At 48.3% G+C, this 18156-nt stretch overlaps 1 protein-coding gene across 3 annotated transcripts in view; it reads right to left on the bottom strand.

Moving 5' to 3' along the window:
• Positions 1-18156, bottom strand: part of RECQL5 (RecQ like helicase 5) — a 1190108-nt gene that overhangs the window by 1119694 nt on the left and 52258 nt on the right. The gene's annotated exons all lie outside the window — the stretch shown is intronic.

Raw genomic sequence — 18156 nt, 5'->3', positions numbered from 1 at the left:
AGTAACTCAGGGTGAGACCCAAAGTTACTTAAATATGCAGATTTAACAAGGGGGGTCCTGGGAGTCTCTCTGCCAGACATTAGTCCTGGTTACGAGAGACTTACCCAGAGTCTTTAGCTCACTATCTTTTCACAGAGAAGAAATATCCCAAACATATCAGTCTTTGTCCTGCCCTGGGGCAGTCCAGCACCGAAATGCGAGGCAATTCTCCTCTGAACAAGAGTACCAACAGAAACCCCAGACACATGTTTCGGTCTGGTTGGACCTCATCAGTAGGGTGGATCTGTGCCTCTCTAAGAATAGTGAGCAAGGGGTCCACGTCTGGATTCCCCTAGTAACTCAGGGTGAGACCCAAAGTTACTTAAATATGCAGATTTAACAAGGGGGGTCCTGGGAGTCTCTCTGCCAGACATTAGTCCTGGTTACGAGAGACTTACCCAGAGTCTTTAGCTCACTATCTTTTCACAGAGAAGAAATATCCCAAACATATCAGTCTTTGTCCTGCCCTGGGGCAGTCCAGCACCAAGATGCGAGGCAATTCTCCTCTGAACAAGAGTACCAACAGAAACCCCAGACACGTGTTTCGGTCTGGTTGGACCTCATCAGTAGGGTGGATCTGTGCCTCTCTAAGAATAGTGAGCAAGGGGTCCACTTCTGGATTCCCCTAGTAACTCAGGGTGAGACCCAAAGTTACTTAAATATGCAGATTTAACAAGGGGGGTCCTGGGAGTCTCTCTGCCAGACATTAGTCCTGGTTACGAGAGACTTACCCAGAGTCTTTAGCTCACTATCTTTTCACAGAGAAGAAATATCCCAAACATATCAGTCTTTGTCCTGCCCTGGGGCAGTCCAGCACCGAAATGCGAGGCAATTCTCCTCTGAACAAGAGTACCAACAGAAACCCCAGACACGTGTGTCGGTCTGGTTGGACCTCATCAGTAGGGTGGATCTGTGCCTCTCTAAGAATAGTGAGCAAGGGGTCCACGTCTGGATTCCCCTAGTAACTCAGGGTGAGACCCAAAGTTACTTAAATATGCAGATTTAACAAGGGGGGTCCTGGGAGTCTCTCTGCCAGACATTAGTCCTGGTTACGAGAGACTTACCCAGAGTCTTTAGCTCACTATCTTTTCACAGAGAAGAAATATCCCAAACATATCAGTCTTTGTCCTGCCCTGGGGCAGTCCAGCACCGAGATGCGAGGCAATTCTCCTCTGAACAAGAGTACCAACAGAAACCCCAGACACGTGTTTCGGTCTGGTTGGACCTCATCAGTAGGGTGGATCTGTGCCTCTCTAAGAATAGTGAGTGGTCTATTGTACATTACAGGAGTGCTAGCCGGAGCCATGGTTCAAAATCTCTTTGGGCTAAATTAAGTTATTTCCCTTGAACATTTTAAGCTGGGCTGTGAACCAGAATGAGTCAGACTAGGACTTTGCATGTTCCAAATGTGTTATTTAAATAAAAAGAAGGGAAACGCCCATTTAACCCTATTGCTATGAGGGTATTTCCCTACCTAACAAAAACTAAGACTGCTCGTCAAATGTCCAATTTAATATAGCCCTGCGTCCAAAACCTACTTGCTATCGTAACAAAAATAGGCTGCAATAGCCTCTCCACTCAGGTTTTGCGTTGCCAAACTACTTGGATTTCCTCCCAAAGAAGGGTTTTTTCAAATTTTCAGAATACAGTTCTCCAGTCACTTTGCAAGATTTTCATGGCAAGTCATAGTCTTCACACACATCCAATACTTTCCGTTCTTTAAAAGGGAAAAGGATTTTCTTTGCACGATTCCACCTTTTGTCATCTTGTATTGATTGTGTTCTAGTTTATGGGTTGGGCAATGGAATCCTCCAGGTTCTCTCTGGCCCCAGTCTTTTCCTCTATTGTTTGCATTTCTAGGGCTCCCCGAAACTCTCTTACCCATTGATGTGCCTACTTTAGGAGGGTCTTGATTAGGCATCTGCCCCGTGTCCAGCGTTCGGGTTTCTCAGGCTTCCGTATCCCTTTTGGCTTCTCAAGCCTTGTATGTCAAAGTCACTTAGGTCTCTAGGGCACCCAAAGCCCTCCGATATATGTAATGCTGCAGGGCCTTGGTTGGGCATCTGCCCGTGTTCAGCATTCGGGTTTTCCAGGCTCCCGTAACACTCTTGGTTTCTCCAACACTCGGGGGCACAGCCACCCGCCCCTCTCCCAAGTGTTGCCTTTGCGGGAGGGTCTGCTTCTCTTCTTCAGCCCTGCTCGCCAGTGGACACGCTTCCCATGCAGAGGTCGGTTAACGGGTCCCAGGCCCACCAAAGCTCCAGTGTGATCGCACCACCAGGCGAGACAGTTGCTATACCACCTCAGTAGCTTGTTGCCATTTGGGAAGCCGGCCTTCTGGCGCATGCTAGTGATCTGCTTGCTCTCCAAGCTATCGCTGGCTCCATGGTCTAGCGTGGCTGCGACCTTCACAATGTCTTCCCGTCAGAGGCTGGACTCTGCGTAGGAGTCCCTCTCCTCCATTCGACGTTCCTCATCTTTTTATATTTGAAAGTGGTGCGTCATTCCTCATTGACTGTTGGGTTCAGGAGTAAGCATTACCAGAGTCCAAAGAGATTGAAGTTATGTCACAGCTATTTTAATCCAAAACAAAGCCCTTTTGATTCCCATATTTACAGACTATGTATTCTTGATGGGGAGTTTCTCATAGGAATGAGAGTACTTGTCTCCTTCAGGGGAGTCGCTCCCTATGAGGTCCCCGGTCCCAGTGAAGTCACACTTTCCCGGACCTCTAGGCAGGGTCTTGCTTAGCGGGTTCACCTCCCTAGACTCAAAGGAGGTGGCTCTGGGTAGAAGGGATGAATAGTCCACACCCAACAAACTGATCAAGTTGAACAGTTTTGAATTCTCTAATCAGTGAAAGATGAACAAGTCAGATCTCGTGGAATGTTAGAAAGATAAATTGCATTTTGTTTTTTATTGAAAAAGGCAAACAAGCAGTTTGAAATATTAGAAGGATACTGATTTTAGTATGTTAACAGTTTTATTTCATCAAAATTGGTTACTTTCTGCATCCTTTAAAAAAAATTGTGTTGAAAACAATGGAATTTTAAAAAGCACAAAGGATACACATCTAGAAAAAAAGTTCTGTCCTGCCATGTCTCTCAGCCCTTTCTCATAAAAAGAAGTCTTATCTTGCATCACGTTATATTGAGTGCTGTTTCTAAGTCATTATACATTTGGTTGTAATAGGGCACAGAGTTGAATTAATCGGTCAAAGAGCTGTACATTTTTGTTAAGTGGATGCCAGAATCAGAAACCATCTTTTTGTTTCAAGGATTGATTTTTTTCACAGATGGTTCAAGCAATGCGCTCACGCTAAAACAGCCCACAGGATTATATTAACATTTCAATGCTCTCCTAATCCCTTTTTCAGACTACCACACACACCTCCACCCTAATACCACCATTCTACCCCAACTCCTACTCAAACAACTCCTCCTTTCACTCACACAAACATTTCACATATACTCTCTATACTGCGTCTCCTAGCCACAAATGCTACCCGCTCAAACACACTCATAACACACTTCCCTTGCATTCACTATCCAATACCTCACCTGCTCCAGAAATCTCCTCCACACTGCGCTTCCCCATCCTTCCTCCGGCTGGTTATTGGTCTGCAATCTCCTCATCCTAGGACCTCACCCCAATGACTTCCTGCTTCCTGTTGCCCACTTTGTGCTCCCTCTCCTCTGTCTACTGGATCCCTTCATGCGCCCAATCTGGCCCAGTCTTCCCCATTATTGAGATTTTGCACTCAGCAAAGGTGTTAAATAGACTAAGTCCCTACCCTTTTCTCAATGCACGGTGTGGCAAAATGAGGACGGCCTGGATAGCCCAATGTCCAAGTTTGTGTTAGAGGGTCTGGTTCTGGGAACCGCAGAGGTATGTATAGTCTGTGTCAGTGTCTACGCACCACGGCTTAGTCTCTGGTGGTCTAGGAAGCTTGGTGTTGCTTGAAGCGGTTTGTTGGCGTGGCAGGGCGCATTGAGGTGTCTAACCCGCACATGCATATGCGTAGCAGCACCTTCACAGCAGTCTTGCTCTCTCCTCTTGCTCCCTGGGCAGTTGCTCTTAAGCAGTCGGGTCCAGTTCCAGGGTGTGTGGCGCTGGATGGCTAGTCTCTCTCTGCTGGTTCTTACTATTGCATGGCTCTGGTACTATGCCTTCATGGGAGATAGAAAGGATCTTGCAACCATCTTCTTTAGGAGGCATGGTGTGAGGCAAAAGGTTACTACATATGTCAAGGGTTTGAGGGCAGAGACTTGCACACACAGCTGAGGGGAGAAAAGTGCATGAGAGACAGAAGTGTAAGGACTCCTGCAGAGAAGAAAGGATAAGCAATAACTGCAGACCGGCAACAAAAGCAGTGAACAAATAAGATATATCCGTTAGGTTCCCAATTGTGGTGTACACAGGTGTGTGTGTGTGTGCGTGTGCGTGAGCGTGAGCGTGTTCGTGTTCCTCGCCTCCCTCCCCAGGGCACGAACAAGGAAACAGTACTCTGAAGACTGAACAGGTTCAGCAGGCCTCCTGAAACAGGAACCAGCACACTATTAACAATGCTGCTAGCGCCATGATGCCCTTGGGCATACATGCGCTACATACATTCGTAAAACATAACAAATGTGGCATAAGGTACAATACTGAAACACACCAAGCGAAAGAGGCAGAGACTGCCTGCTGCGAAACCCAGCCGCCAAACTCTGAACAAAGGAATTACACAAGTGAGGACAAGAACAGTAACAGAAATATCCAGGGAAATAATAGGAAGTCAAGTGAGCAAAGTTCAGGGCTGAGAACAGGAAGACAGAGGGGAAAAAAAGAAGACAAGAATCTAAGTGCAAGGGTACAGGAGACTGGAACTGAAGACTAGAAACTAAGGAACTGAATCAAGGAACAGCTGACTGAACTATAGACCAGGAACAAAGAAACTCGGGACCAAAACTCTGGACAAGGATAACAAGGACTTAACTGCAGACGGTTAACAAGGAAATTAAAGACTGGAATCTACGAAGCTAAAGCCAAGCAACAGACTATGGGCAGAGAACAAGGAAATGCAGGATGGGAACAAGATAATTGGTGGTAGAGAGCAACGGGCTACAGACAGGGAACAGAGGATTACAAGAAGGGGAGATGGGCTGCAGTGCAAGAAGCGCAGGGCAGAAGGCAGGGGAGTGCAGGCAGCGCGGCAGAGCTGCAAGACAGGCAGCACGGGGCACTGGAACAGGAGCAAGTTCTGGAAGCAAAAGGACACAGCAGAAATCCAAGTATCAAAGCACAAGGGGCTGGGAGCGAATTCCATGCAAGAGCCCTCTGCTTGTGCAGGCAGCTGCTTAAATACTGACCTGCCCTGTGTTGAAGCAGGCTCATTAGCAGAACCTGCAGCACCACACCTGAAGGTAATCTGCCTCCTCCCTCTCTGGTCCTGGGACAGCAAATGCAGCACTGATCTCTAAGGCTTCTGGGGATTGTAGTTCTGTAGTTCTAAGACTGCCGCATAGGAATAGCCAGGGAATGAGAACTACCACAATGTGCATTATGGGATATGTAGTTTGTGAAATTAAATAAGGAAGCACCAAAGTCTCACAAATGGAAATTAAAGACAACATTAAGAGTTGTAACAATGGTGGCATGGTGATTGGCAAATGCTTATTGTCTTGTGTGTGTGCGCGAGTACTGTCATACCTATCAGTCTTAAGAGTTTGCACTGTTGTACTTTGTAACATTAGAATTGCTTACTTTTATGCTGCCCTAATTTCACTTGCTCTGTGTTTTTTTAATTGCCAAGGAGTTAGGACTGCATTACTCTCTGCAACCTTTTTCTAAGTCTGAAGAAGCAGGGACTGAATTTGCTCACTCTGCCTCTCTTGCTGTTCTCCACGGCATTGCACGCTTGGCATCTCAATCTTCCATCCCAGGCTGCTTGTGAGCCCTGTAGTTCAAAGGAACTACATTTCCTGACAACACCGGTTCTTATAAACACGTCGGCAGAGCCTTAGCGCTGGCGCATTTGGAAAGGCTGATTGTCACCGGTATGCACAGTGTGCCAGATCCTGCAAGCTTCGGAGCGCTGACAGTACAGTGTTTGTCCCCTTCACCTTGATTACCATAACAGTGATTCTCAACATCATACAGAGCCTACGCAATACAACCTCACTTGCCTACCAAACGACGCATACCAGCATCCTGGAATGATATCTTATTCCCTTTGCACAGCCTCTGACAACAGGCCTTTTCTTTTGTTTGAATACTTGCGAGACCCGGTCCAGCCCCAAACCTACAAACAGTACAGAGAGCCTGAAAGTCATTCCGTCCTCTTTTGAGGACTCCTGTAGGGTGATCCTCGACCAATCATTACCTGGGGGTGATTTACCGCTTCATCCCCCAACTGTCAGTGATATTACTCTTCTCTCAGGTCTCCATGTGTGCTTGTCAGGCAGGTCATTGACAATTCTGCACATTGTCTTGGTGCCTCCTGCCACAACCATCGTGAAGCAATTAACAACTCCACTGTGTCCTTCTGATAATGTCAATATGGACTCCCCGTAACTTACACTATCCCCCTCTTCTTAACATGCATTCTTTGCTTAAACATGGATTAGAGATTGCCGATCTGGTGGAATTTGCACCCGATGTTATGACTGTTACAGAAACATGGCTTAATTCCTCCATACCCATCGATGCCACTTGTCACTTCCATCAGACTATGTGCTTTTTCGGTCCGATCGCTCTGCCCAGAAGGGTGGAGGTGCTGCATTCATGTTTAAAAACACAGCTCAATTGCCACTCAGTCTTCCATTCCAGTCCCGATGGCTGTGAAACACTTCTTGTCAAGATGAAAATCAATGCTAATGTCTCCCTGAGCATCATGGTCATTTATAGACCACCAAGGGACATGCCTCAGTTTGAAGAGCAACTCCCAAACCACTTAACTTTATCACTAAGGCTAAGATCCCATTCATTATTCTTGGTGATCTGAATTTATGGGCCAAAAACCCTTCTGATAAGCAAGCCTCATCTCTTACTAATGCCCTGGACACCATTAGATACTCACAATGGGTTAAATGCCCTATGTACATTGGTAGACATAGCCTGGACTGGATCTTACATCTTATTTCCCTCTCTGATGTTAAAGTTATCCCCTGTGCATGGTCTGACCATGTTCTAGTGAACACAATTGTCCACCTACCAGCACCACCGGCTAGAATGGACTCCTTACCCAGACCTCTAAAATACTTAAGAAACGTAAAAGTCACACATTTTTCAGTCTGCCGACAGCTTCTCTGATTCATCCAAGTTGGTGACTCACCTCACGGGTACCATCAACATGGCCATTGACAAACAATCAAATCCCAGACCTTTAAGAACACCTGGTACAGCTATAGCATCATCAATCTTTTACGTACCAAAATAACTCTTTAAAGAGTTTGGAGAAAAAAACACTGTCCTCAATCCCTTTATTATAAACAGGCCGTGAAAGAATTTCAAATACCCATCATATTAACACGAGAATCGCAAAGGCTTACTCTAGTTCTAGTGAACCATTTAAAATTCTCTCTGAATTTCAGGACATACCTGTGGCCAAGCAGGTTCTCCTTAAAAGATTCTGTCTGTTGTCAGGCCGTTCATAATTAATTCTTGGCCATAGACTACCCATCAGTGACCTCCAAGAGCGCACCACTGGCCATAGAACACCACAATTGGGTAGTCCAAGTGGAACTCTTCCTCCCAGATGAATAACACCATCTTTAACTTCATTCATTGTTCCGAGGTGGAAATCCACAATGCTATCCTACTTCTTGTTTGGGAGATAGTTGTCCGGCTGACGACTTAAAAGGCTCACTTGAGCTTTTGGTATCTTGGATAACTAAACTTGTGAATCTTTCCTTCAATGAGGCCTTGGTTCCATCATCCCTTAAAGAGGCCTGGATTACGACACTAAAAAAAATAAAAAGCAACTTGGGTCCTGCAGTAGCTAAAATCTATCGGCCTATTACAAATGTACCCTTCCTACTTAAGATCATGGACAAGATAGCTTATTTGCAGGTACAGGGTCATATTGAGGAACAGCGCATTTGGGGAGTACGCCAGTCAGGCTGTAGAGCTCAGCATAGGACAGAAACCGCTATGCTGGATCTAAAATTCACCTTGTCAAGCATAGTGGATTGGGGACACCCCGCCCTGCTGATGCTATTGGACCTCTCTGCAGCCTTTGACTTGGTGGCTCTCACGCTCCTAGTCTCCAGATTTAGGGCATTGGTACACTTCTCAGACCTTGCCGCTCAATGGATTTCATAATTTCTTGGGCCACGGACTGCTAGAGTGGCAGTTGGTGAGGCCAATTCCTCCCCTATTTTACAAACCTGCAGCGTCCCTCAGGGATCATGCATCTCTCCAACACATCAGGCCCCTACTCAGCCTCCTGGATGACCTGGGTGTGCAGTACACCAACTATACAGGCGACACCCAGGTCGTCCTTGAATTTAGTGTAAACTACATACAGGACTCCGACACTATTAAGGTTTATGATGCAGTTTAGATGTGGATGGCTGAGAATTCATTAGCTTTAAATAGTGACAAAAGAGCCGATTGTGGCACCAGGCCCACGTTATGGCAGCGTCAGTATTGCCAGCAACATCATCAACGTCTCCAAGAGTGTGAAGACGTTGGACGTATTTTTGGATGCCGAACTCTCCATGAAGACTCATGTTTCACACATCCGCTCTTCATGTGGCTATACCACCAAGCTACTGAATCACATTCGTCCATTAATCTCAGCAAGCAACTGCTAACTACTTGCCACAGCATTAGTCAACTCTATGTTAGACTATTGCAACAGTTTGTTGACTGGTACTTCATTCACTCCAGGTTGCGCAAAATGTCGCAGTTTGCGTAATTCATGGTTTATCAAGGCAGAATAATGTCACCAACGCCAGAAGGAAACTTCACTGGCTCCCTGTTACACATCGGATCACTCATAAAATCCTCATCCTGGCCTATAAATATGGGTCTGATGCAAGCCCAAAATTTGCACAGGACGATAGCTAAGGGGCAACGTGCTTGCCTTGGAAGCAAGACAACATGGAACAACACAGGTTCGATCCCCGCGTCCACGCTTAGAAACCGCAGGGTATTATGCGCGTTATAAGTAACCAATCATATCATATCATATATAATACCTGAAGGATCGGTTAAAGGCCCACATTCCGGGATGTCAATTGCAATCCTTGATTCCCCTACTTTGCACCAACCCAGATACAAGCTACAAGTCAGGTTCGGCGGCACAATTTTCGATGTCCAGGCTCCCTTGCATTTGAACATCCTAACGGGACCTACTCGGGAGGATAGCTCAGGGGCAATGTACTCACCTCGGAAACAAGACGATGCAGAGCAACACAGGTACGATGCCCGGGTCCACACTTGGAAACCTCTGGGTATTAAGCACGTTATAAATAACCAATTACAATAATATCGGCTGGTTCACTCAACCTCTTTAAAAAATTGGTTAAGCACCACCTCTTCAACCTTAAACCTGGCTAAATAGACATCCCCTGCAATATTCCTTTCTCCTGGTTCTGAATCCTGTTTGCTGTGCACTGTCCTTTTATGTTTTGTGTGCACACTGAGGCCCGTGGGCATGTGGCACACTATAAAAATGAAATGATAATGGTTTATAAAAGAAATGAAAACCTATGTGGCCCCATTTCTAAGAGGGGTTTCCCTGCCTCACCTAAAACTAAGCAGTCAGAATTTCTGAGAACTTAAATTCCTATGACAAAACATATTTCCAACCCTTACACTTACAACTAAACTAAAAGGGGTTTGCAGTCTTCTTGGCCCAGAAGGGGGACTCCCTTCTTCTGGGCAGACAGTTCCATGTATCAGAGGAACTAGTTCCTGAGGGAATGGATCCCTTTCCCCCAGGTCGCAATTATTTTCCAAAGGTTAAAGCAAAGTTCCAAAGTAGCAAAACGTTCTCTGCGTCAGTAGGAAACAAAGTTCCAACTCAAAGTCCCGGTATCAAAAGAATGGCTTCCTTCTTGCAATGTTAAGAGTGCCTCCCTTCTCTTGGGCTTTTCATAATATTCACAAACCTACCATAAGGAACGACTTCCTTCCCCTGGTTCGCTCTCAGCTCCTTGCACTGCCAAGAGAATGCCTCCCTTCTCTGGCTTTCCAGGCTCTCTCCAACGCCTCCCTTTCTCATGGCTTTTCACAATGTTCACAAACGAGCCAGGGGGAATGACTCCCTTCCCCTGTGTCTTGCTCAGGCTTTTCAGACAATACAACAATGAGGGAATGTCTCAGGCTTTCCTTAATCACTGCCAACCTGGTTCACTACCCTGCCAGGTACTGCGACTATGAAGAATGACGATGATCATTCTTCCTTCTATGGGTGCAAGTCCCAGACTTGCCTTTCTTGCTGACCCAGTCTTCTTGATAGACTTGGGTCACTCTGCTGCCAAGTACTATTGTATGATCCAAAGTATGACAAAGTCTCTTTCCCTCGGTCAGTCGGGGTCCCAGACCCTGCATTCTCTGCTTCCTTCTCCATTGTGGGCTTTCCACAACCTTCTCTGAGCCCCTGTGCCTTCACATTTTACAAGCCATCTTAAAAATTATGTTTGCACAACCACCCGCACTGCCAGCCTCCTTTTTTCGACCGGTGAAGCGAGTGTCAGTTGCTGCTTGTGCCGCCACCTTCACTCCACCTCCTACTCATGCCACTGACCCAGACTCAGTCCTCAGTAACCTTCAACTCTCTGTTTACAACACTCTGGACATCCTTTCCCCTGCCATGAGGATCTGCATGAAACTTGCTTCCAAGTTCAACTCTTGGTATAACTCCGACTTGGCCACTCTGAAACGCAAGTGCAGTGTGTAAGTGACAGGCTTCGAGCACATCCTCCGACAATTGGCCTGCCGCCACTCCAAAGGCAATACAGACTTCATCTGCTAAAAAAAATAAAAAATAAAAAAAGGAGGGCCTATATACAAGCCTGCATCTATGTGGCCACTAACACAGCAGGACTTTTCAAAATATGCATCAACTCGCCAACCCTACCGCAGTCTCCACTACTCCCCTCCCCCCACCTTCCCAGGTAATCTGTACTTCTCTGGCCTCACATTTCAGTTCAAAAACTCAGAACATCCTCTCCTCACCCTCCTCTACTGTACTCCACACCAATCTCCCTCACCTTCTCTCTGGCCTCCCTTGGCCCCGCTCTCCCCTCCTCCCTACTCTGCTCCTTTTTTCCCCCGTAACACCCGATGAGGTTTACAGACAAGTCTGCTCACAGGTGCTCCTTTGCTCCTCCAGAACTATCAAGTACAGCATTGTCTCACTTGCTCCAGCCTTGGCCAATTTCTGCAATCGCTCCTTTGACACTGGATCCTTCCCCTCACTCCTCAAGCACTCCCTTGTGCACAAAAAAAAGCCGACAACCCTTCCTGTCCGGCTAACTACAGCCCTATCTCCATAACCCCCTTCTTGGGCAAATTCTTGGTTAACGTGGCCGTCTCCCAGCTTATCCACCACATTGAATCTGTTGGTTTCCTCCACGACCACCAGTCTGGCTTCAGAGCTGCCAGAAACTGCTTTCCTGAACACCCATGAAGACTTTGCTCACTAATCTCGATTCCAGCTCTCCTTCCGTTCTCATCCTTCTTGACCTTTCCTCTATGGTCCTGGCATGGTCAATTGTGCCAACCTGATAAAGCAGCTGCGTGACACTCTTGGCATCACAAATTTGGCTCTGGATTGGTTGACCTTCCTCTCGGACCGACCATCCAAGGTACAACTGGGCCCTTTTCTCTCCTCCATCTCTTCACCTGTGGCATCGCACAGGGCTCTATCTTCTCGCCCTGGCTTTTCAATATCTACCTGGCCGTTTTAGCTCATTCGATCTCCTCCTTCACCCCTAACTTCCAGTGTTATGCAGAGGACGTGCAGCTCTCCTTCAAGCTACCCTCCTATGGCTCAGCTTCTTCCTCTCTCATTCCTGACTGCCTATCCTCTTTTCAGGCATAGTCTTTGCCTTAATGCCAGTAAGAAAGCGATCCTCCTCATTGGGACCGCTGCTTCCTCTTTCCCTCCCACGGGCCACCTCCCCTAACCCTCCTGAGAAGCAAAAAAGCTTGGTGTCATTTTCGAGTCCTCGCACTCCTTCTCTCCTCCCATCAAGGGACCTTTAAGGAAAGCCCACTTTCAGCTACACCTCCTCAGAGGCATTCTCCCTTTCCTCAACTTCCCCCAGAAACTCAATGTCTCCAGAACTCTGGTTCTTTCCAGGCTGGACTACTGCAACAGCCTCTTTATCAATCTGCCCAACGCCCCTCTATTCAACTAATCCATAATAGGACTGCAAGACTTATCCTTGGCCTCATACCCACGGACTGCATTTCTCAAGCCCTTATCTCTCCCCACTGGATCCCAGTTGCTGCTAGGATCAAGTTTACGACCTTCTGCATCATCCACAAGGCTTTCTGGGGCTTGGGAGCCTGCTACTCCCAACCCACTCTCCCTAAATACCTCCCTGCTAGAGCCATTCAGTCGTCTAGCTGTAACTCTCTGCAGATCACACGCATTGCCAAGCAGAGAACAATATGATATGGCATTTAGAACATGCCTGTGCACTAGTGTTTGGGGGTTAGATCACTCTCCTCTGCAGGTGTCTCCCTCTGGAATGGCCTCCTGTCCCCCTCAGACTTGAGCCAGATCCCCTTAAAGTTTCAAATGCTCCTCAAGACTTGCCTCTTCTCTTCTTCCTTCCCTCTCCCCTGCTAATGTCCCCCTCTGCCCTAGACTGGCAGCCAGGTTCCTTCAAGAGTCATACAGGGCACCAGGCCCCCCTCCCCGAACCTTTGTCCAGTCTACCCGTGCACTTGCACTCGCACTCGCCTAACCCCACCGTCCCCAATACCACCCCCACCTTTCACTTGCCCTTACGCCCTCCCTAACGATCTTACTAGGCCTTGTGATATTCAAATTGTGCAAGTGCAGTAATGAGAACTGCAGAGGAGAGGGGAAATGGGGGTGCAGGATCACGGCGGAAGGGTCTGTTACACTCACCTGGTATCCATAGGGGTGCCACACGATACCGAATGGCGGTCTAAGCGCTATCCCGGACCCCTCTATGCTTGGTTATGTGCCAGACATTGGGTAGCGTCTATAACAGGAGAATGGAGGGTTACGATACTGGTTCTGTGATGGGCGGACTCCCACCTCCCTCTGGTCCAAAATCCCCTCCCTTCGGGTTATTGCTCACCTTAGGTTTTTGTGCGTTGAACTCTCTGTCCTGCGTCTCTGTGAAGGAGCGCGTGGTTGGTGCGGGCGTTCCGTGGACCTAGTTACTTCACTGGTCCGTGTGCCCTTATGTCAGGTCCAGACCGACTGTAACGCCGACTCTGCTTGCTGTCTTCCAGGAGAGTTATAATGTCTTTTCCGTCTTGATTCTGTCTCTTTCTTTCCCTCCGTTTTCACTGTCTTCTCGGCGTCTTGCTCCACTACGCTGTTCCCTAACAATGTCTCTTTGTTTTCACAGGGATGGTTGCGATCTCAGAGTTGCCGCGCTGATGGCGAAGACCACAGTGAGTTATTGATGCGCGGATCGCTGCACTGTTTCTTGGTGTTAATTGCTAACCTGTGTTCCCTTCTCTTCTTTGTACAGGGTGCAGTGATGTTCCGGAGTGATGAGCGATCGAAGCGCTGCTTGCCCAGGTAAGTGCTTTGTTAATGCTGACCTTGTTCCTTCTCCCTTGCAGGTTGCGGGGAAACCCAGAGATGGGCGAGGTAAGAGAAGCACAGGGTGCCGTCAGGACTCGATGCTTGTCCAGGTAAGAATTGTTATTAATGCTGTCCTTGTTTCTTTACCTTTGCAGATTGTGGCGAACTCCGGAGATGGGCGAGGTAAGCGAAGCGCAGGATGGATTCAAGACCGGTTACTTCACAAGTAAGTGTTCTTGCTTGCTAATGCCGTTCTTGTTCTTCCAGGTTATTAATGGAATCCAGACCTAGGGCTTCAGGATCGGGCCTCCGGAGAAGCAGATGAGCAGGAGCTGGACACGGTGAGCGTTACGCTGCAGGAGTGCAGAATAACGCCAAGCATGTTCTGCTGTTTGGGTATGGTTTAAATAGCCTAGGTAAAGTAGTTCCAGGCCCAGCCACAACCCAAAACCTTAGACCGCATGGCTTGGTTCTAAAGAACTGAGCTGTGTAATAGGCCTCCATGTTGGATTAAGGTCCAAACCTGGTATTGCTTTATTCCTGATAATGAGCCTGGCGCCAGGACTGACTCCATTTATGTCAATGATGGAGGTTTAAGGCCATTGGGGCCAGTGTGAAGGGCTTTAGCCCCACTGCTGCCAGTGGGCTGTTATACCGGAGTGGGTCAGGGGCCTGGATCATGACAGGGCCCTTGAAAAGGAGAGTGCCAGGGGAGGCCAGGTGGACAGGGAGGCAGAGAAAGCAGGGGAAAGGAGGGCACACAAGGTAAGTGTGAAGTAAGGGGCTGGAATGGCTCCAAGGGTGCAGTCCAGCCATACAAGTGCAGGCGGGGGGTGGGACAGTGCTAGTTGAGAGGGCCCCAATTCCTATTCCCCTCCCCATATGTCAGTCTGTTCATGGGCCGTAGAAGTCTGCATCACCCTGATCCATGCCTCTTGATGAATGCTGGCCACATGTTTCTCTCTTTTTTCCTACGTCCAGAAGTAACACGGTCCCCCCCAGAGAGATCTACAGAGAGAGAGTATCATTCATTAACGCCTCATGCTAGCTGTCAATTCCAGCTAACCCAATGAAAAAAGGGAGAACTAGAAAGGTACCTCACACCGCTCCCTGTCCACAGCATGTCCATCAGTTAAAAACTGTAGAGGTCTCCCTAAACCACCAGGCATTCTCCTCAGATAGCCGACAAGGCCATCCAGCATGCCGCCCACCACTTAGTACTGACAAGCGCAGCAGTAGAAACACTGCCAGGTTCTAATACCACCAGGGACTTAAAGCCGAACTGCAGAGACCTATGAAAATTAAACGTACCTTCAGGAGAAGCCAAACCAAGGCTCCTTGACATGAACTTGGCAGTGTGGAGCGAGGGCTGCCATTACCATTTCACAGTGACCTGCCTGCATACACATCATTCTTGCAACAGTCCTACCGTGAAAGCGCTGGGGAACGGATTACTGTCAGCCCCCGTTATCTTTTCATGCTTTTAGGCATTTAGAAATCTTCTGTGCCGCTTGCTTTCTTTTATCCACATCACTCTTTTGGGGACATCTTAGTTCCACACCTGCACACCAATCAATGAGGTACAGAATCAAGGAATACAGGTATTGTTTGGGGTTTTCCCATACATTATAAATACAACCTGTATACTTGTAGTTCATCTTTCGCCCCGGACTCCATCTTGCTGCAGCTCCCGATCCCGATTAATCCATTCCTAAGGAGCGTGTCAAGTAGCGCTCCTGCCTTTTGGGAAGACATTCATAGAGCTATTATACCAGACTGTGGGACTTTTCCTGAAGGGTTGGGAGTGTATTGCTTCAATAATTTCCAAGAGATGTACCAATGGCCACGTCATCTCGGGCGTTGCTGACAATGCACAATTGCATTCTAAAGAGATGTCAAGAAAGTTTTGGTTTAAGCTAATCCAGTAGAGATATTTATGAAGGGCATAGAAGACACAAAGAATGTTCTGTACGATGGAGGATAAAAATCAGGGAACTTTCAAGAAGCAAATACAAAGCTTGGAGTTGGAGCGTGCCGTATGGCTCCCACATGGCTCCCGGCCCTAGACCAACAACCAGGTGGCTAACAGTGGTAAAAGCAAGCAGTTTGCCCTGAAACTGCCCAGCAAGATGGTGACGGGACATAGACCACGTACCTGAGCGAGCTCATGGGTACCCTGTTCTCACACACCGGGCCGCGGTATTACACCGCTGCCTACCCAACGCAGCACTCAAAATGGCAGACGGGACACGAGAGGTCGGTCCCCCAGGCTAACGAGTGACTGTTGAAGCGCTCTCAGTGCCAATTGCCAACCCGCTTGGGATCCGCTGCCCCCACCTTCCAGCACTCACAGTCTTCATCCCACGACAGCAACCCTCATGGGAACCAGAAGGGAGAGCGAGCCAGCCGCTCCGATCTGAGAGTGTGTGAAGGTATGGATCCCCGAACTGCACCGCGATACCATCAAGTGGCTCCCCCACCAAAGCATGCGCAGCAAACAAGGACTGCACTGTAAGACTAGCCAGCGGCGGTGAGACACGGAACAGTTCTGAAAGTGACACCCCCTTTATTGGTTCAACTCTGAGTTCCGATCGTAGCGCACTGGTCCAAATAGATAGGTCTGTGACCGATCATTGCAAGAAAGGTGCCATTTTGGGGCTAACAGTTAAACAGGCTTGAGAGATTTGTGTTGCCACCGAGCGCAGCCATTCTCCCAGGCCCAGACAGGGTATGCCTACCTAAAAGAAAAAAATTCCAAGAGTGGAATAATTACACGCGTTCCATTAACTTTATTTCCCGTCCACTTTTGGTCTGGTCACTTTCCTGTAGCTGACAGAGGCAGTCTTCCATCCTGGAACAAAGGCAATCTGCTGGGAATCGGGCCAACAGTACAACTGGGGTCAGTGAGCAACCCCAACACTGATCCCTGACACTCCACTCTTCAGGGCAAACGCTGCACCTTGTCACCAGGCCCCCTAACAAAACCCGTGCCTCAAGTACGCAATGCCACCTCAAAACACAGCTACCCGGGGCCAACTGTGCACCATAACTGACCTACAGGAGCTCGAAAGAGACTGAGCTGACCACCTTCCGGGACACGCAGCATACCCCACAAGACACTGAGAAGAGGCGGGGAGACAGCACGCTAAAAGCCTTCCTCATAGGATCCTACAAACCTCTTGTGAAGCTCACCTAAGCCTGAAAATAAGGAGGAGCAACATAATTGCATGGGGCAAAGCCACTTCGAGGCAGACACAACTGATCCACTACGACGCGAGGTACGATCTCAAATCGAACTGAGGGAGCGCTCTTTGACACCGATAAGAGAGAGAGCAAAACCCCCCAAAACAGCGGAACAAGTGGACATCACCTTGCTCTCTGTGACTACCATGGAGAAATCGAAAAGGGGGGTGTGTGGGAGGAGGGGAAGAGGTCGAGGCAATGACCCAAGGAGGAGACTCTGAGCTCGCCAACCCTCCCCTTGCTCAAGCAGCTATGACCAAAGAATATCAAAAAGGCACCGAGGAGCTTATGAAGAAAATCACCAGCCTTGACAAACGCACTGGATGAGGTCGAAAGCAGAACTACTGAAATTGAAACCACGCTGTGCAACCAGTCTTACAAGATTGGGGAAGGAGCAGACAGGGTCACTGCACAGCCAGATGTGAGGCCATGGAACGGAAGCAGGAAGACTCAGAAAACCAATCCCACAACAATAACACGCGCCTGCATGGAATCCCAAATACAAATGAAGGAACTAGGCAACTTCACCCGAGACCTCGTTCGATTTATCCCGACGCTTCCCGACAGCACCCCACTGGAACTGGACAGCGTGCACCGAACCAGATTAAGGCAAGCACTAGCTCCTCCACCAGATGCCCTAGCGAGAGTCCACTTCTACAGGGTCAAAGAAGAGAATGCAAGAAGCCAGGAACTCCGCTCGCATCCAATTTAGAGACGCCTCGATCATGATGTATCGGGATCTTCCCTCAACCACGCTGCTGAAAAGGAAGTCCCTAAAACCGGTGATGGAATGGTTGTGGGAAAATAAGATGCTAAACCGCTGGGGTTTCCCCACCGCGCTGAATTTCTACCTTGAAGGAAAGCAATGGTAAATATGTACCATGAATCATGAGAGGCGGAAAAACTCCTGAATCCGGCAGGGGAGGACGACAGCAGCGAGGGTGGCGAAGAATCCAGTGAGGCCCCACTGAAAGGCACCACGAAGCCCTGGATTCAGGTGGACATGAGGTGAAGGATCAAGGGCCCAGCCCACAAAAGCAAGAAAAGCAGCAAAGAGAGACGGAGTGACTCACCTGAAAGTGAGAACCACCTACTCCAAGGGCTATAGTACCGAACTCCCAGGAGACACCTATGGTGCTCCT

The sequence above is a fragment of the Ambystoma mexicanum genome, chromosome 3q (assembly GCF_040938575.1).
Source record: "Ambystoma mexicanum isolate Mex_15411 chromosome 3q, UKY_AmexF1_1, whole genome shotgun sequence".
Taxonomy (NCBI): Eukaryota; Metazoa; Chordata; class Amphibia; order Caudata; family Ambystomatidae; genus Ambystoma; species Ambystoma mexicanum.
Note: the sequence above shows the minus strand (reverse complement) of the source record. Positions and strands in the feature narration are given on the sequence as shown.